This window comes from Dryobates pubescens, chromosome 15, assembly GCF_014839835.1.
Source record: "Dryobates pubescens isolate bDryPub1 chromosome 15, bDryPub1.pri, whole genome shotgun sequence".
In the NCBI taxonomy this organism is placed as follows: domain Eukaryota; kingdom Metazoa; phylum Chordata; class Aves; order Piciformes; family Picidae; genus Dryobates; species Dryobates pubescens.
In genome coordinates, this window is record NC_071626.1 from 25,161,579 (window position 1) to 25,185,464 (window position 23,886).

A 23,886-nucleotide genomic window follows, 5' to 3' on the forward strand; every position below is an offset into this window, starting at 1 on the left:
GAGTTTGCTAAACCACCGAGCAGCTGTAGCCTAAGATGCAGCTGGCTCAAGCTGCAGATTCCTGGGCCTCTGCTTCCTTCTTCTCATTTGTAAACCCAGAACAACAAAGCCAGCCTCCTGAGCCTTTAGGAAGGATTTGCATTTACAAAGCTTTTAAAGCTCTTATCACTGGCGGCAGTGATGGCAACCACTGACAGGGGCAAGTCGTTAAAGTACTGGGAGGCCTCTAGAACTCTGTATCTGCCAATAGCCAGATCAGAACAATTACCAGCTCATGGTTTTGCAATGACTGAGAGGCAAGAAGCCATTAATGTCTCTTGCAAATGCTGCCAGCTCCTCAGAAGAGCTGATGCTGGCTGGGATTATTTTTGTACATTACTGAATGTGATGGATGGGTTGTAAATGTCTGCCATGCATCTGCCCAGGGACCTGGGGAGAGCTGCTCAGGTCTCAAATCCAGCAGCTGAGATTTTCCATTTTCAGGACTTTCTGAAAGCTAATTGAAATGCTTTCTAATAAGGATGACACCTCTTTTGACAAGCACTTTCACTCCTAGGCAATTCACAGCTCAGGCTCAAACTTTGCATTTGCCCCCCTGCCACAGTGGAAGGCAGCAGTAGCAAGCAAAGGTGACGGCAGCAGCCAGGCCAGCAGGATCATTCACTGCCTGCTGGCAATCCAAACCTGACTACTAGCAGCCTTCTAGTCAGAGCATTTGCTCCAAGCATCTACAGTCAGCTCAGGTAGCTCTTCATGGTTCATGCCACTCTCCAAAGGGAGTGATATCACAGGATCAGAGGATGTTAGGGGTTGGAAAGGACCTCTGGAGATCTCCAAGACCAACCCCCCTGCCAGAGCAGGACCACAGAATCCAGCACAGGTCACACAGGAACACATCCAGACAGGGCTGGGAAGGCTCCAGGGAAGGAGACTCCACAACCTCTCTGGGCAGCCTGCTCCAGGGCTCTGGGACCCTCACAGTGAAGAAGTTCTTCCTCATGTTGAGGTGGAACCTCCTGCGCTGGAGTTTCCATCCATTGCCCCTTCTCCTATCCCAGGGCACAAGTGAGCAGAGGCTGTCCCTGTCCCTTCCTTCCTGATCCCCAGCCCTCAGCTATTGATAGACATTGATCAGATCCCCTCTCAGCCTTCTCCTCTCCAGACTAAAGAGCCCCAGGGCTCTCAGCTTCTCCTCCCCAGGCAGTGCTGCAGTCCCTTCAGCATCCTTGCAGCCCTCCCTTGGACTCTCTCCAGCAGATCCCTGTCCCTCTTGAACTGGGGAACCCAGAACTGAATGCAGTACTCAAGATGAGGTCTCACCAGGGCAGAGTAGAGGGAGAGGAGAACCTGCCTGGCTCTGCTGGACACACTCCCCTGAATGCCCCCCAGGATCCCATTGGCCTTCTTGGGCACAAGGGCACATTGCTGACCTGTGGAGACCTTGCTGTCCATCAGGACTCCCAGGTCCTTCTCCACAGGGCTGCTCCCTAGCAGATCACCTCCCAGCCTGTCCTGCTGCAGTTCATTCTTCCTTCCCAGATGCAGGACTCTGCACTTAACCTCATTGTACCTCATTAGGTTCCTCTCTGCCCAGCTCTCAGCCTGTCCAAGTCTCACTGAACAGTCTCACAGCCTCCAGGTGTGTCAGCCAAGCCTCCCAGGTGTGTATCATCAACAAACTTGCTGAGCAGACTCTGTCTGTCTGTCCCATCATCAACATCACTGATGAAGATTGATTCAGCCTGAAACACTCTGGCTTTCACAGAGAGATCCTTACATGAAGTACAATACTGACAGGATGAACACTTATCCTATACAGAGACTGGGCTGCTCTTCCCTATCAGTTCCATCTATGTTCTTACTCTGGATAAGCAATGTCTCTGAGGAAAAAAACCATTGCTGTGATTATATGAGGCACTTCACCTTTTAACCCAGCTGCTCACCCAGACACATACAGAAAATGAATTGCAACCCACATCAACATCACTGCAATGCTTGGCAGCAGCCTCCCCCTCTGCTCTGCTCTGCTGAGACCCCACCTGCAGCTCTGGGTCCAGTTCTGGAGCCTATATTACAGGAAGGATCTGGAGGGGCTGGAAGGTGTCCAGAGAAGGGCCATGAGGATGAGCAGAGGGCTGGAGCTGCTCTGCTGTGAGGACAGACTGAGAGAGTTGGGGTTGTGCAGTCTGGAGAGGAGAAGGCTCCGAGGACACCTTCTTGAGGCCTTCCAGTATCTGAATGAGGCTCCAAGAAAGCTGGGGAGGGACTTTGTTAGGGTGTCAGGGAGTGATAGGACTTGGGGGAATGAAACAAGCCTAGAAGTGGGTAAATTGAGATTGGATGTTAGGAAGAAGTTGTTCCCCATGAGGGTGGTGAGAGCCTGGCACAGGCTGCCCAGGGAGGTGGTGGAAGCCTCATCCCTGGAGGTGTTTGCAGCCAGGCTGGATGTGGCTGTGAGCAACCTGCTGTAGTGTGAGGTGTCCCTGGTCATGGCAGGGAGGTTGGAACTGGCTGAGCCTTGAGGTCCCTTCCAACCCTAACAATTCCATGACTCTAAGACTGTAACATTCACCAGAGAGTTAGAACAACATCCCTCCTTCTCCCCAAGGGTGTGCAACCATACAGGAAAGGTCAAAGCCTACAGATGGTTATCAAACTGAAAAATAAACCCACAGACTTTGCCAATTGAAATATTTGTAGCTTCAAACACATGCACATACAAGCCAAGAGGGGCCTCCATTTTTAGGAGTTTTAGAAGCCTTTTTAGTCCAAATCCTAGGCAAAAGTACAGGGTTAAGAGTTGTATTACCAGACCTTATGTAATCTACCCTTAATTGTTGTTATTGTTTTAATAGTCATCATTATATCACAGAATTGTCAGGGTTGGAAGGGACCTCAAGCATCAGCCAGTTCCAACCCCCCTGCCATGGGCAGGGACACTTTCCACTACATCAGGTTGCCCAGAGCCACATCCAGCCTGGCCTTAAAAACATCCAGGGTTGAGGCTTCCACCACCTCCCTGGGCAACCAAAGTCCTCTTGAAAGAGTCCTGAGGGCAGACACAAAGGTGAAGACAAAACTCTCTCATTTGCAATTGCAGCTTCATTATCATCCATGCCATGGAATGCTTGAGGGCACTACAGCTGTCCAGAGAGGACAGCCTGAGCCAGTGCCCTTTGTATGAACAAAGTATTACAGAAGCATTACAGAATAAACCAGGTTGGAAAAGACCTTTGAGATCATGGAGTCCAACCTATCACCCAACACCATCTAATCAACTAAACCATGGCACCAAGGGCCTCATCCAGGCTCTTCCTAAACACCTCCAGGGATGGTGACTCCACCACCTCCCTGGGCAGCACATCCCAATGGCCAATCTCTCTTCCTGGGAAGAACTTCTTCCTAACATCCAGCCTAAACCTTTCCCTCACAGCTTGAGACTGTGTCCTCTTGTTCTGGTGCTGCTTGCCTGGGAGAAGAGACCAACCCCCACCTGGCTACAACCTCCCTTCAGGGAGTTGGAGAGAGCAAGAAGGTCTCCCCTGAGCCTCCTCTTCTCCAGGCTAAGCAACCCCAGCTCCCTCAGCCTCTCCTCACAGGGCTGTGCTCCAGACCTCTCCCCAGCTTTGTTGCCCTTCTCTGGACACCTTCCAGCAGCTCAACATCTTTCCTAAACTGAGGGGCCCAGAACTGGACACAGGACTCAAGGTGTGGCCTAACCAGTGCTGAGTACAGGGCACAATGACTTCCCTGCTCCTGCTGGCCACACTGTTCCTGATGCAGGCCAGGATGCCCTTGGCCTTCTTGGCCACCTGGGCACACTGCTGGCTCATGTTCAGCAGTGCTTCTTAAATCCAAGTCTTGCACCATAAGCACATTCAGGCATTCAGACAGTCAAGGGGAACATGCCCCACCAGAAGGTTTACAGGAGCCAGCTTAAGTAGGGAGGAGCTTCTTGAGGATAATGAACCAACTTTGATGAGGAGATGAACTGCTGAAGACTGAATGAATTGCTGTCTGTGCTCTGCAGTGTCCTGGTAGGGCAGCCTGGGTTTAAATCCAGATGATTCTACTAATTAGCAAGGTTACATTCACTGCCAACAAAGGATTCAGAGTGTCTCTAAAAGTTTAGAAGTGCTAACTGTGCAGCAACTTCAGGAATGCCATACATTCATAGGGTGGGCTGGGCTGGAAGAGACCTTAAAGATCATCCTTATGAGGAGAGGCTGAGGGCCCTGGGGCTTTTGAGTTTGGGAAAGAGAAGCCTGAGAGGGGATTTAATCAATGTTTATCAATATCTGAGGGCTGGGGGTCAGGAGGGAGGGGACAGGCTCTGCTCACTTGCTCCCTAGGATAGGCCAAGGAGCAATGGATGTAAGCTGCAGCACAGGAGGTTCCACCTCAGCACAAGGGGAAACTCCTTTCCTGTAAGGGTCCCAGAGCCCTGGAGCAGGCTGCCCAGAGAGGTTGTGGAGTCTCCTCTGGAGCCTTTCCAGCCCTGTCTGGATGTGTTCCTGTGTGACCTGAGCTAGATTGTATGGCCCTGCTCTGGCAGGGGGGTTGGCCTCCATGATCTCTTTGGGTCCCTTCCAACCCTGATATCCTGTGAGCTGTGATCTAGTTTCGAACCCCTTGCCATGGGCAGGGATGTCCTCCACCAGCCCAGGTTGCTCAAGGCCTCATTCAGACTGTTCTTGAACACCTCCAGGGAGAGAGCATCCACAGCCTCCCTGGGCAACCTGTGCCAGGGTCTCACCACCCTTACTGAAAGAATTTCTTCCTAATATCTAGGCTGAATCTGCCTTCCCCAGGCTTCAATCCATTGTCTCTTGTCCTGTCACCACAAGCCCTTGACAAAAGTCCCTTCCCAGGATTCTTACAGGCCCCTCTCAGGTACTGGAAGGCCACTGTAAGGTCTCCCCAGAGCCTCTTTCCTCCAGTTTGACAAGTCCCAGCTCTCACAGCCCTCTGATCATCTTTGTGGTCCTCCTCCAGCCGTGCTCCAGCAGGTCCATGTCCCTCTTCTGCTGGGGCCACCAGAGCTGGATGCAGCACGAATGGTGGGTCTCACAAGGGCAGAGAGGAGGGGGAGAGTCACCTCTCTCATCCTGCTGGTGACTCTTTTGATACAGCCCAAGACACTTGTGGCCTTCTGAGCTGCAAGTGCATGTGGACAGCTCACGCTGATCTTGCCATCAACTGACATCCTTGAGACTGCTCTTGAGCCACCCCTTGGCCTGCCCCAACCCAGGTGTAGGACCTTGCATATGGCCTTGTTGAACTTCCTGAGGCTGGCTTGGGCCCATCTCTCAAGCCTGTCCAGGTCTCTCTGGGTGGCCTCCCTCTCCTCCAGCCTGTCAGCCAGACCACAGGGCTTGGTGTCATCCACAGACCCGCTGAGGGTGCACTCAGTTCCACCTTCCACATTGCTGACAAGTGTGTTAAACCACACTGGTCCCAGTACCAGCCCCTAAGGGACACCACTTGTCACTGGCCTCCACTTGCACATGTCCTCTCAGAAGCTGTAATGAACGCTGCTTGTCGATGGGCCAGGGATATATGCACACCACCAGGCTCCCCTTATTGCTGTCAAGCTTACTGCTGCAATACAGCTGCTTTAAGTTACTCTATTCTCAGGGCAGGCAGCCACTGGCAGCAGGAGCAGCTGCTGCAAACAATAGCCTGAGGAACCAGAGCTGAACAGTCAGAGAAGTCAGTGTAGTAGTAAGGCAGGAGAGCAGGCAGAGCAGAGAAAGGATGAAAGGACTGGGGGGAAACCATGGGGATGGGAATGAATAAAAGGCACTTTTAACAAAAGCCCACAACACAGTCTCTGAAATACATCACATCTGCATTCTGAAATGCAGGAGGCACAGATCAGCATCTGGGGATCACAGAATGTGAGGGGCTGGAAGGGACCCCCAAAGCTTATCCAGCCCACCCCCCCTGCCAGAGCAGGAGCACCTAGAGCAGGTCACACAGGAACACAACCAGCTGGGTTTTTAATCTCTCCAGAGAGGGAGACTCCACAACCCCCCTGGGCAGCCTGCTCCAGGGCTCTGTCACCCTCACAGGGAAAACATTTGCCTCCTGTCTAGTTGTGAGGTCTGTTGGGACAGGTTGGACTTGATGATCCTTGGGGTCTCTTCCAACCTTGGTTATACTGTGATACTGTGATACTGTTTCCATGGAACTTCCTCTGCCTCAGCTTCCACCACTGCCTCTTGTGCTGTCCTTGGGCATCCCCCAGCAGAGCCTGGCTCCAGCCTCTGGGCACTCACTCTGTACATCCTTATCAACATCAGTAAGGGCAGTCCTTAGTGTCCTCCTCTCCAAGCTACAGAGCCCTCAGCTCCCTCAGGCCCTCCTCATGAGGAAGATGTTCCTCTGCCTTCATCATCTTTGTGGCTCTGTGCTGGACTCTCTCAAGCAGTTCCCTGAGGTCCTTCTTGAATCGAGGAGCCCAAAACTGGGCACAGTATTCCAGCTGCGGCCTCAGCAGGGCAGAGCGAAGGGGGAGGAGAACCTCTCTCGACCTGCTGACCACAGCCCTTCTAATGTCAATATAGAAAGGAATAGTTCCCAGCTCTCTTGCATGCTGCATGTGCTGCTGGCTGTGTGGAGGCTCTCTCCACCTGCCAGCCGCTCCCCACACCTCTGCCAGGCGCAGCATCTGCCCGGCGAAGCTGGCTGCGGGGTGGGCACGGTGATAGCTGCACAGGGCTTAGGGGAAGTGCCACAAAAGGGATTGCTTGCAGGGTTGGTTGTTTTTTTCAGCCCACATTTTTCTTCTGTTAATAATTGAAGATCTTAAACAGCTCTTAGTATTTATATAAAAAGCACTGCAGTTTACCTTGCCAAAGCCCCAAAGTTCCCTTGGCTGCACTCTGTTGGCTGACAGCAGCTCCATGAATGTTTCAGGAAGTCAAACACACTAATGCCATTCCCTGGGCTCACAGCATTTAGCATTTATTTACACTGATGAAATGGTTTAAATATTTATCACATGGGAGCAACATTGCTTTCTACACCAGGCCAAGCTCTCTCCAGCCTCCGGAGGACTGCATCAACCCAAAGGTTTAGGCCACAGCCGTGGAGTAGGAGTGAAAAGGGAAGGAGGAAGGCAAAGAGCCTCTACCAAGCAACACTGATCGTTCCCAGCTCTTTGGGAAGCACCCAGGGATGCTGCAGGGGTTGTACAGCTGTTAATCGGTGCTGTGTTTGTCTCTCAGCAAGATGATCATCCTGGTTGCTGTCTCATCACTTCAGGCAGTTACTGAGGAACCTGTTCACCGACGACACCAAGCTGTGTGGTGCAGCACACACTCTGGAGGGAAGGGATCCATCCAGAGGGACAGGCTGCAGAGCTGGGCCCAAGCCAACCTCATGTGGTTCAATGAGACCAAGTGCAAGGTCCTGCAGCTGTGTTGGGACAATCCCAGGCTGGGCAGGGACTGCCTTGAGAGCAGCCCTGGAGAAAAGGCCTTGGGGGTGCTGGGGGAGGAGAAGCTCAACAGGAGCCAGCAGTCAGCACTTGCAGCCCAGAGAGCCAAGCAGAGCCTGGGCTGCAGCAAGAGAAGCAGAGCCAGCAGGGCCAGGGAGGGGATTCTCCCCCTCTGCTCTGCTCTGCTCTGGTGAGAACACAGCTGGAGCTCTGTGTCCAGTTCTGGAGCCTCTATTACAGGAAGGATCTGGAGGTGCTGGAAGGGGTCCAGAGAAGGGCCATGAGGATGGGCAGAGGGCTGGAGCTGCTCTGCTGTGAGGACAGACTGAGAGAGTTGGGGTTGTGCAGGCTGGAGAAGAGAAGGCTCTGAGGTGACCTTCTTGTAGCCTTCCAGTATCTGAAGGGAGCTACAAGTAAGCTGGGGAGGGACTTTTGAGGGTGTCAGGGAGGGATAGGACTGTGGGGGGATGGATCCAATCTAGGGGAGGGGAGATTCAGGTTGGATGTTAGGAAGAAGTTGTTCCCCATGAGGGTGGTGAGAGCCTGGCACAGGTTGCCCAGGGAGGTGGTGGAAGCCTCATCCCTGGAGGTGTTTGCAGCCAGGCTGGATGTGGCTGTGAGCAGCCTGCTGTGGTGTGAGGTGTCCCTGGCCATGGCAGGGGGGTTGGGACTGGCTGAGCCTTGAGGTCCCTTCCAACCCTGACAGTTCTGTGATTCTGTGTTTGTCTCTAAGCACATAAGTGTCTGCACCTAAGGCAATGGGATTATGCACATGCCCCACTGTGTACTTACAACCTTTTTGGATTTCAACCAGCACTCACACGATGGCTCAAAAGGAAACCAAAATCAAACTGCCTCAGATCCAGCTGCTAAGATGCACTTGGCATTGTTGTGCTCTGGAACATAGCCAAGGAAACTAGTGGTAGTCTGGCCTCAGAAGAAGCATGTGGACCTTTCCAAGCACAGCTCTGGATCAAACTTGGTGTGCTGGACAGGCTGGTTCCTTCTTCTCAGCATATTAGCAGTCCAGATCTTCAGAGAAAATTTGGCAAAGAGGAGGCTGAGGGGAGACCTCTTTGCTCTCTACAGCTATCTGAAAGGAGCTTGTGGAGAGCTTGGTGCTGGTCTCTTCTCACAGGTCATTAGTGATGGAACAAGAGGGAAGGGCCTCAAGCTGCCACTGGGTAGGTTCAGACTGGGCAGTAGGAAGGATTTGTTCCCAGCAAGAGTGGTCAGGCCTTGGAATGTGCTGCCCAGGGAGGTGGTGGAGTCCCCAGGCCTGGATGTGTTTAAAGGTGGTTTGGATGTGGTTCAGGGGTGACCCTTGTAGAGCAGGGCACAGGGCTGGACTTGGTGATCCTGAGGCTCTTTCCCAACCTGAATGTTTCTGTGAGTCTGTAAAGCATAGCCCAAGTCTCCTCCTTTGGTTTTGCAGGGCTACATTTTGCCTGCACCATGGCATTGCCTGAACCAGGAGTGTGAGCTGACAGAGTCTCACAGAAATGACCCTTTGGGAATGAGCAGAAGTAAAAGGAGAGGACTTCCAACTCCATCCATGCATCCTCCACCTCCTGGGCACACACACAAACACACAGAGATCTCTGTACATCAGTCAGTGTCAAGAATGTGAGAGGTAATTACAGTATCACAGTATCGCAATATAACCAAGGTTGGAAGAGACCCCAAGGATCATCAAGTCCAACCTGTCCCAACAGACCCCACAACTAGACCATGGCACCAAGTGCCACATCCAATCTCCCCTTGTACACCTCCAGGGACGGTGACTCCACCACCTCCCTGGGCAGCACATCCCAATGACGAACGACTCGCTCAGTGAAGAACTTTTTCCTCACCTCGAGTCTAAACCTCCCCTGGCACAGCTTGAGACTGTGTCCCCTTGTTCTGGTGCTGGTTGCCTGGGAGAAGAGACCAACCCCTTCCTGGCTACAACCACCTTTCAGGTAGTTGTAGAGGGCAATGAGGTCTCCCCTGAGCCTTCTCTTCTCCAGGCTAAGCAACCCCAGCTCCCTCAGCCTCTCCTCACAGGGCTGTGCTCAAGGCCTCTCCCCAGCCTCGTTGCCCTTCTCTGGACACCTTCAAGTCTCTCAATGTCTTTCTTAAACTGAGGGGCCCAGAACTGGACACAGGACTCAAGGTGTGGCCTAACCAATGCAGAGTCCAGGGGCACAATGACTTCCCTGCTCCTGCTGGCCACACTGATCCTGATGCAGGCCAGGATGCCACTGGCCTTCTTGGCCACCTGGGCACACTGCTGGCTCATGTTTAGGCAGGTGTCAATCAGCACCCCCAGGTCCCTCTCTGTTTGGCAGCTCTCAGCCACTCTGACCCCAGCCTGTAGCTCTGCCTGGGGTTGCTGTGGCCAAAGTGCAGCCCCTGGCACTTGGACTTGTTGAATGCCTTCCTGCTGGACTCTGCCCATCTGTGCAGTCAGTCGAGGTCCCTCTGCAGAGCCCTTCAGCCCTCTAACTGACCAACATCTGCTCCCAGCTTGGTGTCATCTGCAAATTTGCTGATGACTGACTCAATGCCCTCATCCAGATCATCAATGAAGATGTTAAAGAGGATGGGGCCCAGCACTGATCCCTGGGGGACACCACTGGTGCCTGGCTGCCAGCTGGCTGTGGCACCATTCACCACCACTCTCTGGGCTCAGCCTCCAGCCAGTTCCTAACCCAGCTCAGAGAGCTGCTGTCCAAGCCAGGGGCTGACAGCTTAGACAGCAGTTTGCTGTGGGGGATGGTGTCAAAGGCCTTTCTGAAGTCCAGGCAGACCACATCCACAGCCTGCCCCACATCCACCAGGCAGTCACCTGGGCATAGAAGGAGATCAGGTTGGAGAGGCAGGACCTGCCCTTCCTAACTCCATGCTGGCTGGGCCTGAGCCCTTGGCCATCCTTCAGGTGCAGTTATTGCCCCCAGGATAATCTGCTCCATCACTTTCCCTGGCAGTGAGGTCAGGCTGCCAGGCCTGGAGTTTCCAGGTTCCTCCATCCCACCCTTCTTGTGGATGGGAACCACACTGGCCAGTTTCAGTCATCTGGGACCTCTCCAGTGAGCCAGGGCTGGAGGAAAATGATGGAGAGCGGCTTGGCAGCTCATCTGCCAGCTCTCTCAGCACCCTAGGATGGATCCCATCCGGTCCCATGAACTTGTGAGTGTCCAAGTGGCTCAGCAGGTCCCCAACTAATTCCTCATGGATTTTTGGGGCATTACACTGCTCCCTTCTAACGTAGTTTAGAAGAAAACTACTACTTCCTGTAAGCAAGGAGGAAGCAGGGAAGGATCTGTGACTCAGCACAGTGCCTGAGTCAGATCACTTCTGGGAACCACCCTGAAGTGGCAGAGTTTCTGCACCAGCCTCAGCTGGGAGCGAGGTCTACCCACAAACCGCAGCTCTTTCCCATGAGCCACTAAGAAACTGCCACTCCAGCTCTCTGTTTCCAGAGCACAGGCAGTACAGCCAGGAATACTCCCCAGGGTGGCAGTCTATCCTCTAATAAACTTTGGGAATCAGGTAAAAAAAAGTATTAAAATATAAAATGTTCATAGATGTGAATGGGTTCATTCAATTCAGACAGGGAGCCTGGGAAAGGACAGACAGTTGCTGTCCCCAGGTCGTCACCACCCATGGCAAGACATCTCAGATATAAAGTTCATCTTATCTAAGTGCTAGAATGTGTCCAGAGAAGGGCCATGAGGATGAGCAGAGGGCTGGAGCTCCTCTCCTATGAGGACAGCCTGAGGGAGTTGGGGTTGTGCAGTCTGGAGAAGAGAAGGCTCCGAGGAGACCTAATTGTGGCCTTCCAGGATCTGCAGGGGGCTACAAGGAAGCTGGGGAGGGACTTTTGAGGGTGTCAGGGAGTGATAGCACTGAGGGGAATGGAACAAAATTAGAAATGGGGAGATTGAGATTGGATGTTAGGAAGAAGTTGTTCCCCATGAGGGTGGTGAGAGCCTGGCACAGGTTGCCCAGGGAGGTGGTGGAAGCCTCATCCCTGGAGGTGTTTGCAGCCAGGCTGGATGTGGCTGTGAGCAACCTGCTGTAGTGTGAGGTGTCCCTGGCCATGGCAGGGGGGTTGGAACTGGATGACCCTTGAGGCCCCTTCCAACCCTGACAATTCTGAGATCTGCAGCAAAACATTGACAACTTTCCTCTCTGGTGTTGCAATGGGAACTCATATGGCACAGTTCAGTTAAGGATGGCTTCACAGTAATAATTTGGGGAGGTAGTTCCTTGCAGTCTTGCTGGAGTCTTAAAATATTGGTGGCAGATTGCTAGATAAAGCAAATCCTGTGGGTGTGCAGCATACTTGGTGCTGATGTCATTTCTATTTCCAGAATAATAGAAAAGGTCTTGGAATAGGGAGGAAAGGCATGATACAGTACAGAGAGCTAGCTGAAGCAGAAAGAAAGTTTTGGCATCTCTTCACAGAATCACCGAATGCATCCAGTTGGAGGAGACCTCAAAGATTATCCAGTCCCACCTTCAACTCACCACTGAAGGGTCAACCCTAAACCATGTTCCTAAGCACCAGGTCCACACTCCAGGGATGGTGAGGAGCACAGCTCACAGGATGTTAGGGGTTGGAAGGGACCTCTGGAGAGCTTCCAGTCCAACCCCCTTGCCAGAGCAGGACCAGAGAATCCAGCACAGGTTACACAGGAACACATCCAGAAAGAGATGGAAAGCCTCCAGAGGAGACTCCACAACCTCTCTGGGCAGCCTGCTCCAGGGCTCTGGCACCCTCACAGTGAAGAAGTTCTTCCTCATGGTGAGGTGGAACCTCCTGTGCTGGAGTTTCCATCCATTGCCCCTTGTCCTATCCCAGGGTGCAGCTGAGCAGAGCCTGTCCCCTCCCTCCTGACCCCCAGCCCTCAGATATTGATAAACCTTTATTAAATCCCCTCTCAGTCTTCTCTTCTCCATACTGAAGAGCCCCAGTGCTCTCAGAAGCCCTGGGATACTCTCATTCCACCCTTTTTCAAGCCATGTTTTCACTCATGTTTCACACACAGACACACACACACACATTAGGGGATTCCTATATCCAGCATGTGTATGCAAACACAACTGACTTGTGTTTTCCTCATCACACAATCACAGACTTATTGAGGCTGGAATAGAGCTCTGAGCTCATCAAGCCCAGCCTAGGACCCAACCCCACCACACCAACCAGACCATGGCACTGAGTGCCACATCCAGTCTGGCCTGAAACACCTCCAGGGGTGGCAACTCCACCACCTCCCTGGGCAGCACATTCCAGTCTCTAAATAATTATTCAATCCTCTGAGGTGAGAAAGGAACAGCAAAAAAAACAACCCCAAGCTCACAGCATCACAGAATGTTAGGGGTTGGAAGGGACCTGGAAAGCTCATCCAGTCCAACCCCCTGCCAGTGCAGGAGCACCTAGAGCAGGTCATCCAGGTGGAGCATGGTACAGTGCCAAAACCCTTGAGAAGAGGTGGCCAGGCAAATCTGCAGCAACTTTGCCTCTCAATTTTAAGAAGAGTTTGGATATGGAGACTCATCTCTTCCCTGCCTAATCAGTCCCATTTCAGACACCTTTCCCACACCAGTTAGCTGCTTTTGACTTTTATAAAGCTGATTAGACTTACAATTCAGCTTGCAAACATCAGATAACAAAATATCTTCAGGGAGATAAAATGCTTTCTGATACAGTAGTGTGGCCAGCAGGAGCAGGGAGGTCATTCTGCCCTGTGCTCAGCACTGGTTAGGCTACACCTTGAGTCCTGTGTCCAGTTCTGGGCCCCTCAGTTTAAGAAGGACATTGAGAGACTTGAAGGTGTCCAGAGAAGGGCAACGAGGCTGGGGAGGGGTCTGGAGCACAGCCCTGTGAGGAGAGGCTGAGGGAGCTGGGGTTGCTTAGCCTGGAGAGGAGGAGGCTCAAGGGAGACCTTATTGCTGTCTACAACTCCCTGAAGGGAGGTTGTAGCCAGGTGGGGGTTGGTCTCTTCTCCCATGCAGCCAGCACCAGAACAAGAGGACACAGTCTCAAGCTGTGCCAGGGGAGGTTGAGGCTGGAGGTGAGGAGAAAGTTCTTCCCAGCAAGAGAGATTGGCCATTGGAATGTGCTGCCCAGGGAGGTGGTGGAGTCCCCATCCCTGGAGGTGTTCAAGAGGGGATTGGATGTGGCACTTGGAGCCATGGTTTAGTTGTCAGGAGGTCTTGGGTGATAGGTTGGATTTGATGATCTCTGAGGTCCTTTCCCAACTGGTTGATTCTGTGATTCTATGAGTAAGCAATAACTTTGGGAAGCTCACTGGGTAGCTCTGGTATTGGCTGTTAGGAAGAAGTTCATTACCATGAGGGTAGTGGAACACTGGAGTAGGTTGCCCAGGGAGAAGGTCCCCCTGCAGAGAGGTGGCCTAGATTGATTTTGGAGTTGAGCACCCTCAAGTAGATCAGGCTGACTGTGAGCCTCACCTTGAATATCTCAAGGGAAGGGTCCCCAAACACCTCCCTCATGGTGCAGACCTTGCTCTTAACACCCAATCTCAATCTGCCCTTCTCTAGTTGGAAGCCATTGCCCCTGGTCCTGTCCCTGCAGGCCTTTGCAAAGCCTCTCTCCATCCATCCCGTAGCCCCCTGCAGGTACTGGCAGGATGCTATTAGGTCTCCCCAAAGCCTTTTCTTCTCCAGGCTGAACACCCCCAGCTCCCTCAGCCTGTCCTTGTAGCAACCCCCTGATCATGTTCACAGCCCTTCTTTCCTTTATTTGATGAGCTACTTTCTGTCAAAAAGGCTTCTGGTATAGAAGTGTTGATCAGCTTCAGCATCACTTCAGTTTAAAAGAAGATGAAACAAGAGCCTTTGCAGAGGGCCAGCAGCTGTGGTCTGAGCTGTGAGCGATGTGGCAGGGCAAACCACGAGGAGATCACCAAACACTGGAAAAATGAGAGGCACAGCCATGCAGACAGCTCAGAGAAAAGCAGCTGCTACAAAGGGCAAAACACAGATGGGATAGGTTATTGTCACATGTGTTAAACAGCAGCTGGATTTGCTTCAGGGGAAAAGGGAGAGTAAGAAAGGTCCTGGATCTCCTTCCCTTTGCCCTGGCAGGAAGAAGACTTTAATAAAGCATGAAGAGACAGGGCAGATCCACTGAATGAGTGACTGGGCAGGGTTGGAAGGGACCTCAAGGATCAGCCAGTTCCAACCCCCTGCCGTGGCCAGGAACACCTCACACTCCAGCAGGTTGCTCACAGCCACATCCAGCCTGGCTGCAAACACCTCCAGGGATGAGGCTTCCACCACCTCCCTGGGCAACCTGTGCCAGGCTCTCACCACCCTCATGGGCAACAACTTCTTCCTAACATCCAGTCTGAATCTCCCCACTTCTAGTTTTGCTCCATCCCCCCCAGTCCTATCACTCCCTGACACCCTCAAAAGTCCCTCCCCACCTTTCTTGGAGCCCTCTTCAGATACTGCAAGGCCACAATTAGGTCTCCTTGGAGCCTTCTCTTCTCCAGACTGCACAACCCCAACTCCCTCAGTCTGTCCTCACAGCAGAGCAGCTCCAGCCCTCTGCTCATCCTCATGGCCCTTCTCTGGACACCTTCCAGCACCTCCAGATCCTTCCTGGAACAGAGGCTCCAGAACTGGACACAGAGCTCCAGCTGTGGTCTCACCAGAGCAGAGCAGAGAGGGAGAATCCCCTCCCTGGCCCTGCTGGCCACACTTCTCTTGCTGCAGCCCAGGCTCTGCTTGGCTCTCTGGGCTGCAGCTGCTCACTGCTGGCTCCTGTTGAGCTTCTCCTCCCCCAGCACCCCCAAGAGGGAAGATCTCCAACAGGGTTATTTAGCTTCTGAAATTTGGAAAGCTATTTCTTCAGATTTGTGTCAGTTCAGTGTGCTTTGGGGTTCTTCCTCCTACAGCAGTGGTACCCAATGCAGGATTACTGCAGTCAGGTCAGTACTGAAAAAAGGGTTCATTTGTTTGGAGGAGACAGAATGTATTCTGTGGTTGAGAGATCTCTCTGACTTGTCTGTTGCCCTGTGTTTTAATGAGATTTTGGAGGCAGCTGAGGGCTCTGTAGCTTGGAGAGGAGGAGACTAAGGGCTGCCCTCATTCATGTTGATCAAGATGTGCAGGGGGAGTGCCCAGAGGCTGGAGCCAGGCTCTGCTGGGGGGTGCCCAATGCCAGCACAAGAGGCAGTGGTGGGAGCTGAGGCAGAGGAAGTTCCATGGAAACAGGAGGCAAATGTTTTCCCTGTGAGGGTGACAGAACCCTGGCACAGGCTGCCCAGGGGGGTTGTGGAGTCTCCCTCTCTGGAGACATTCAAGAGCTGCCTGGATGTGTTCCTGTGTGACCTGCTCTAGGTGAGCCTGCTGTGGCAGCAGGGGTTGGTCTGATTGAGCTTTTGAAGTCCTTCCAGCCCCTAACACTCTGTGATTGTGATACTCTCTGAAAATTACAACCACCACAGGCTTCTAACAATGCTTTTGGAAGGTCAGGACAAACACAATGAACTCAAATTCAGCATCCAGGTGCCACCCCAGCCAAACAGCCTTCTGGTGCCCCACTTCTGAGATGGGTTCTGTACTCTTCAGGAGAGGAGGTGAGAGATCTTCAAGGCACAGTTCACTGGCATAAGATGTGTATTCACTTCAGACAAAGTGAACAAAGGGCTTCACATAAATCCTTACCACATCTGACATTAATAAGCAGTTCAGAATTTGGCCAGCTAGACCCAAAGCATGAGTTACATTTGATGGAAGCCTGGGGTGCCTTAGATGCAGTTAGGATGTCATCTAGGGGCCAGTGTCAGCAGAGAAGAGTGCAGATTGTACCCTTCCTATTCTGAGCTGGAAGAGCAGCATCTTCCCTTGCCTGTGCTGGAGACAGAGCAGGTAGGAAGGAGAAGTGAGCAGCTGGGAAGCCAGCACACTCCTGCTGAGCCCAGTTAGCTGCAGGCTGGCTGCACACTTCTGCTCCTCCCTGCTCCAGACAACAGCACATCAAAGCCACACAAACTGTTCCCAGGAGACAGCAGATGGCATTCTTAGATTTTCAGATGATTTAGGACAGGCCTCTTGATGACATGGGCTCTCTTCTCAGGGCCATGCCCTATTCCCACTCTGCAGGAGAGCTCTGGGATTTACTTGAAGAACAAACCCCAAAATGGTGCTAGAAACAAAGTCTGACCCACCCAGAGCACCTCTGAAACACCTCTTCCCTCAGCCAAGCTAGGATTCTTTTACTCTCTCCATATCTGCTCTTTGATGTCAGCATGGGGTTTATGTTCTTCACCACAGGACCACAGAAAACATCCAGTTGGAAGAGACCTCCAAGCTCATCCAGTCCAACCTTCCACCCAGCACTGCAGGGGCAGCACCAAACCATGTCCCTAAGCACCAGCTCCACACACTGCTGAAACACCTCCAGGGATGGTGGCTCCAGCACTGCCCTGGGCAGACCATTCCAGTGTCTGAGAGCCCTCTCTGGGAAGAAATATTTCCTAGCATCCAGCCTGAACCTCCCCTGGCAAAGCTTGGAACCATTCCCTCTGCTCCTGTCTCTTGCCACCAAGGAGCAGAGGCTGCCCCCTCCTCACTCCAACCTCCCTTCAGGGAGCTGTAGAGAGCAATGAGGTCTCCCCTCAGCCTCCTCTTCTCCAGCCTGAACACCCCCAGCTCCCTCAGGCCCTCCTCATAGCCCAGGTGCTCCAGGCCCTTCCCCAGCCTCATTGCCCTTCTCTGAAAATGCTCCAGAACCTCAGTGTCCTTCCTGTAGTGAGAGGCCTGGAGCTGAACACAACTCATTTGGAAGGAAGTGCCTGAACCCTGGTGTGGTCCCACATGATGGTCCTGGCATTTTTCTGTTGTGTTGTGTTGTGAAGACATGCTGATAGCCATGCCAGCACACCCAGGCACTGGTAGGATAAAGGCTGACACAGACATTTGCAGTTAGTGATGTTTTTAAAGAGCTACAAAGCCAAGATCAAATAATAAAACATTTCCCAGTTTTCATTTGAGTTCCTTCCATAAGAGAGAAGCCTTTATTACACCCAGAACTCTGAGCCTCTGGGAGCAATATTCCTTACTAAGAGAAACCCTTTGCTTCTGCTGAACCAATGTAACCTCTTCTGCCATAAATTATATCACAAAGTACATCAGCTTGGACAACTCAAGGAAAGCTGCTTGAGGTCCTGAAGGTGTAAGCTCTGCTCACAGAAGGGATTTTTACCCATGGGAGATCATAGAATCACAGAATGGTCCAGGCTGGAAGGACCTCCAAAGGTCTTCCAGTCCAACCTCCCCCCAGTCAGCAGGGACATTCCCAACTAGATCAGGCTGCCCAGGGCCCTTTCAAGTCTCACCTTGAATATCTCTAGGGAGAGAGCCTCAAGGACCTCCCTGGGCAACCTGTGCCAGTGTTCCACTACCCTCATAGTAAAGAACTTCTTCCTGATACCCAATCTCAATCTGCCCTTCTCTAGTTTGAAGCCATTGCCCCTGGTCCTGTCCCTGCAGGCCTTTGCAAACAGTCTCTCTGCAGCCTTCTTGTAGCCCCCTTCAGGTACTGGCAGGCTGCTATTAGGTCTCCCTGGAGCCTCCTCTTCTCCAGGCTGAACACCCCCAGCTCCCTCAGCCTGTCCTTGTAGCAGAGCTGCTCCAACCCCTTGAGCATTTTTGTGGCCTCCTCTGGACCCTCTCCATCAGGTCCATGTCCTTCCTGTATTGCTACAAAGGAATCAAATTACTGCCTTGAGTAATGGTGACCTAAGCAAATAAAAGACTTGAAAGGCACATGTAGAGTTTTAAGTGAACTATGAAGAAATAATCTTAATGAGGACATTTGGTTCAGACTGTTCTCTTCTTTTTGTCTCCACTCCCTTCCCATTTGTAATGAAAGCAAACTAAGCTGGCCACTTGAGACTGAAACCAGCTAGGGAATGACATGGGAAAGGTGGTGCAGCTTGTGCTCACTTGGGGTTGGGTGTGCTGGAGAGATGGTTGACAAGAATGAAGGGAGAACATAAGAAACATGCTTGAGAGCAGATAACCCAAGAGAAAAGGGAGAAACCAGCCTTGGCAAAAGCTGACATCATCAAAATGCAACAGCAACAACATTTAAGGCAGAATTAAGATTTAGAAGATGAATTGTGTCCAAATGTGTTTGTAGCAGTTCCCTCTGTAGCCAGCATAGGTTTACCTGCTCATCACACTTAACAAATTCAAGTGCCATTCAACAAACTCAAGTGGCATTCAACAAGTCCAAGTGCCAGGTGCTGCACTGTGGCCACAGCAACCCCATGCAGAGCTACAGGCTGGGGGCAGAGTGGCTGAGAGCTCCCAAACAGAGAGGGACCTGGGGGTGCTGATTGACACCTGCCTAAACATGAGCCAGCAGTGTGCCCAGGTGGCCAAGAAGGCCAACGGCATCCTGGCCTGCATCAGCAATAGTGAGGCCAGCAGGAGCAGGGAAGTCATTGTGCCCCTGTACTCTGCATTGGTTAGGCCACACCTTGAGTCCTGTGTCCAGTTCTGGGCCCCTCAGTTTAAGAAGGACATTGAGACACTTGAAGGTGTCCAGAGAAGGGCAAGAAAGCTGGGGAGGGGTCTGGAGCACAGCCCTGTGAGGAGAGGCTGAGGGAGCTGGGGTTGCTTAGCCTGCAGAAGAGGAGGCTCAGGGGAGACCTCATTGCTCTCTACAACTCCCTGAAGGGAGGTTGTAGCCAAGTGGGGGTTGGTCTCCTCTCCCAGGCAACCAGCACCAGAACAGGACACAGTCTCAAGCTGCCAGGAGAAGTTTAGGCTGGAGGTGAGGAGAAAGTTCTTCCCAGAAAGAGGAATTGGCCATTGGGATGTGCTGCCCAGGGAGGTGGTGGAGTCACCATCCCTGGAGGTGCTCAAAAAAGGCTTGGATGTGGCCCTTGGAGCCATGGTTGAGTTGTCAGGAGGTGTTGGGTATTAGGCAATAGGTTGGACTTGATGATCTCTGAGGTCTTTTCCAGCCTGGTTGATTCTATGATTCTATATTGCAAACCTCCTTTTCCTTTGCTGTGTTACTGTAAGAGTTCCTTGCTTATCCATGCAGCACTTCTGCCTCCCTTACTTGATTCTTTTTTTTCCCAGTGGAATAATACTTTTCTCTTAAGCTTGGAGGAGGCAAAGTTTGAATATTAAGCAGCTCTCTTAGCCCCCCTTCCTTCCAGGGCCCTAGCCCACTGGCTATTTCTAAGTAGGGCTTTCAAGAGGGCAAAGTCAACCCCCTTAAAGTCCAGAGCTGAAGTTTTACTGATCACCCTGCTTCTTTGTCTGTTGATATTAAACTCTAACATGTCATGGGCACTACAGCCAAGATTCCCCCCAGACCTTCACACCTCCAACCAGTCCTTCTTTGTTTACTAATGCCAGGTCCAGCATCTCTCACAGGAGCAAAACTTTCCTCATGCATTGTTGTCCACAAGCATTACAGTCATGAGCTTTCAGGCTTTTTTACCTCTCATCCTCATTGCTGTGGCATCATGCATTGGCTCAGGGCTTTCAGGACAGGTCAAGTACAGACAGGAGACTTCCCCATGTACTACAAAGGTCAAAGACATTCTATTCTTTGAGTTTGTGAGAAGGATGGGAGAAAACTGTGGCAGTAACACAAATGAGGACTCATTACAATGCAACAGACCAAGATCTAAAGCCGTCTGAATTTTCCTTTCACTTTGGGGCTGAAGGCATCCTGCTTTCACATCAACTTAAAGTAACTGTGGGATAGGTTATTGTCACATGTGTTGAACAGCAATTGGATTTGCTTCAGGGGAAAAGGGAGAGTAAGAAAGGTCCTGGATCTCCTTCCCTTTGCCCTGGCAGGAAGAAAACTTTAATAAAGCATGAAGAGACAGGGCAGATCCACTGAATGATAGACTGGGCAGGGTTGGAAGGGACCTCAAGGATCAGCCAGTTCCAACCCCCCTGCCATGGCCAGGGACACCTCACACTACAACAGGTTGCTCACAGCCACATCCAGCCTGGCTGCAAACACCTCCAGGGATGAGGCTTCCACCACCTCCCTGGGCAACCTGTGCCAGGCTCTCACCACCCTCATGGGGAACAACTTCTTCCTCACATCCAATCTGAATCTCCCCACTTCTAGTTTTGTTTCCATCCCCCCCAGTCCTATCCCTCCCTGACACCCTCAAAAGTCCCTCCCCAGCTTTCTTGTAGCCCCCTTCAGATCCTGGAAGGCCACAGGAAGGACTTCTCAGAGCCTTCTCTCCATGTAAAGGTAGTCATTTCTCAGTCTTATTTCATGTTAACTAAACCCCATCCTCAGCTGCACACTATTGTTCCCCTGCTAGAAAGACATTACACTGCCATGAGTTGGGTCTGCTCAGGCTCTTTTGCTCATGCCCTCTGCTTCCCAGTTATGTAATTGTTCCAGCTCCAGTAGATTGGTGAAGCTCTGGTGCTGGACATCCACCTACACTGCCTTTGAGTGACTCTCTCCTGACAGGACACACTCCAGTGAAGCTGGAACACATCAAGGGCTTAGTGAAAAAAGCTGGTGAGGTTTTGTCCCAGTGTAACAGTCAGGTTTCCTCTTGAGCTTTGTCGAGGAGATCATAGTCCTCTGCCCACATAAATCTGGGTGAGCAGCAGAGGGTCTCTTTGAGAATACAAATGCAGACCACAGCACAATTAGATGGCTTTGAATTTATCTGCAAGGGCTTAGAAATGAAGTTTGGTAAATGTAAGATAGGCAACAACCTGTGGCAACAATGTGGTACTGTGCCCCATAAAGAGGATGAATGGGATGTAGGAGGTGCATAATGGAGCAGTGTGAATGAAGGTACCAGGAAAGGAACTGAAGAAGTTCCATGGGTGTGAGCTATCATGTGTGGGAGCCACTGATTGCCCTTTCAAGTAGTCAGGAGTGATTCTCTCTTTTGAATTGCAACATGCTACATCACTGCTGGATTGGATGTTTCTTCCTGCCCTCCTTCCAGCACAAAGAGTTTAAATCCTATTGGAAAACCTTCAATAATGTAAAAACTGAGAAGGACATTGAGAGACTTGAAGGTGTCCAGAGAAGGGCAGCGAGGCTGGGGAGGGGTCTGGAGCACAGCCCTGTGAGGAGAGGCTGAGGGAGCTGGGGTTGCTTAGTCTGCAGAAGAGGAGGCTCAGGGGAGACCTCATTGCTCTCTCCAACTCCCTGAAGGGAGGCTGTAGCCAGGTGGGGGTTGGTCTCTTCTCCCAGGCAACCAGCACCAGAACAAGAGGACACAGTCTCAAGCTGTGCCAGGAGAAGTTTAGGTTGGAGGTGAGGAGAAAGATCTTCCCAGCAAGAGAGATTGGCCATTGGGATGTGCTGCCCAGGGAGGTGGTGGAGTCACCATCACTGGAGGTGCTCAAAAAAGGCTTGGATGTGGCCCTTGGAGCCATGGTTTAGTCAGTCATGAGGTGTTGGGTGACAGGTTGGACTTGCTGATCTCTGAGGTCTTTTCCAACCTTACTGATCCTATGATTGTATGATTTATATGTTTTTTCCCTTACTTCCAACCACACTTAGATGGAAATTTGCTATATTCTGAACTAGATCTTTAAATGCCTGAATTTGGACACAAAAGATGTGCCTCTTCAACTGGATTATTTCCCACGGATTGAGCAAGGAGGGAAAACTTCTTTTGACTCAGGAAAAAATATTCCATGCTTCAAACCAATCTCTCCACCTCAGCCAACCTATTTCTCAACCCCAGCCCTGATGAGGAGAAGCTTTACATGCCTCATGAATTGGGTTTACAAAGCCAGTTGTGCTTTACAGGGTTTCTTCCCCCCCTCCAAATCGTGGTAGTGAGACCTGGACCTCCAGCCAAGCAGCAGATGTTGGGCTGCCAGAAGGCAGCTGCCAATGACCCAGAAGATTCCCTGTTACTGATGAGATGCTGCTTCCATACAGCAAGTCTGGTAAGTGAGAAGAAACTGCAATGCATGCTACATTCATGCAATTGTAGGAGAGATCTGTGTGGGTTGTCTCCTGACAGCAGAAGAGCTTCCTACATTTCCCATGGAAAGGGAAGGAAGCAAAAGGCATTCTGTATGGATGGCAAAACACAGCAAGTGCAATACTGGCACCTCACCTGCTGGCCTTTGAGATGTGTCAGGGACAAAACTTGAACAGAACCCAGAGCTTTGACTTCTAAACCTCTGCTCTAGCTTAGTATAAATGAATGTAGTCCTGTAATGCACAATATATGGTTGGCTTAGGCAACCTTCTCTAAGAAGCCTCATAAGAAGAGTGACAGTCTAATAGATATGGGTGTGACAACATCTACCTAGGTTAACCAGCAAGAATTGAGTAGTTGAAAAGTAGCCAGTGAAGGCTGAGGCTCTATTAGCTTTCTACAAGCCACAGCAGCCCCAGTGAAGCCTGGGCCAATAAATAGTCAGAACCATAAAGGCTAATGAGGATGTCTGTCAGATGAAGCTGATGGTTTGCCTGCTTCTCACTTGACTGCCATTTGTTGTCCAGGCAAAACATTTGCTGGCTCTTTGATTCTGTTCTGGTGCAAACTAAATACTTCTCTTGAGGAGAAAACCCACAAGTAGACTATCAGATAGACTGCTGGGATCAAGATCATATTAGAATAGAGTAGAAGAGAATTAACCAGGTTGGAAAAGACCTCATAGATCATCAAGTCCAACCTATCACCCAACATCATCTAATCAACTAAACCATGGCACCAAGTGCTTCATCCTCCAGTGATGGTGACTCCACCACCTCCCTGGGCAGCACATCCCAATGGCCAATCTCTCTTGCTGGGAAGAACTTTCTCCTCACCTCCAACCTAAACTTCTCCTGGCACAGCTTGAGACTGTGTCCTCTTGTTCTGGATCTGGTTGCCTGGCAGAAGAGACCAACCCCCACCTGGCTACAACCTCCCTTCAGGTAGTTGTAGAGAGCAATGAGGTCTCCCCTGAGCCTACTCTCCCCCAGGCTAAGCAACCCCAGCTCCCTCAGCCTCTCCTCACAGGGCTGTGCTCCAGACCCCTCCCCAGCTTTGTTGCCCTCCTCTGGACATGTTCCAGCAACTCAACATCTTTCCTAAACTTATGGATACGGATATGGATATGAACTGCCAGATTTGGCTCCCTCAGGTGCTTCTGGTCCTCTAAGATCAAACACCAAGAGACTTGAAGAGCATGTGTATTGGAGAACACATGTTGTACTCCAAAACAGCAAGGACTATGAGCACAGTTAATCTCAGCCTGTCAGACCAACTCTCAGAACATGTGCCAGAGCAAGCAGCATCTCACTGAGAAAGAACACCCCAGTCCATGCTTGTTTAAATTCAAGTACCTTCCCCTTACCATACAGGGGGCATGCAACTAGACAGAACAAGAGGTCACCTACAACTACCTGAAGGGAGGTTGTAGCCAGGTGGGGGTTGGTCTCTTCTCCC

General features: G+C 51.4%; 1 protein-coding gene across 1 annotated transcript in view; it reads right to left on the reverse strand.

Annotated features, from left to right (window-relative positions):
• The window catches only part of CACNA1C (calcium voltage-gated channel subunit alpha1 C), a 669,515-nt gene that overhangs the window by 244,732 nt on the left and 400,897 nt on the right, over positions 1 to 23,886 (reverse strand). The gene's annotated exons all lie outside the window — the stretch shown is intronic.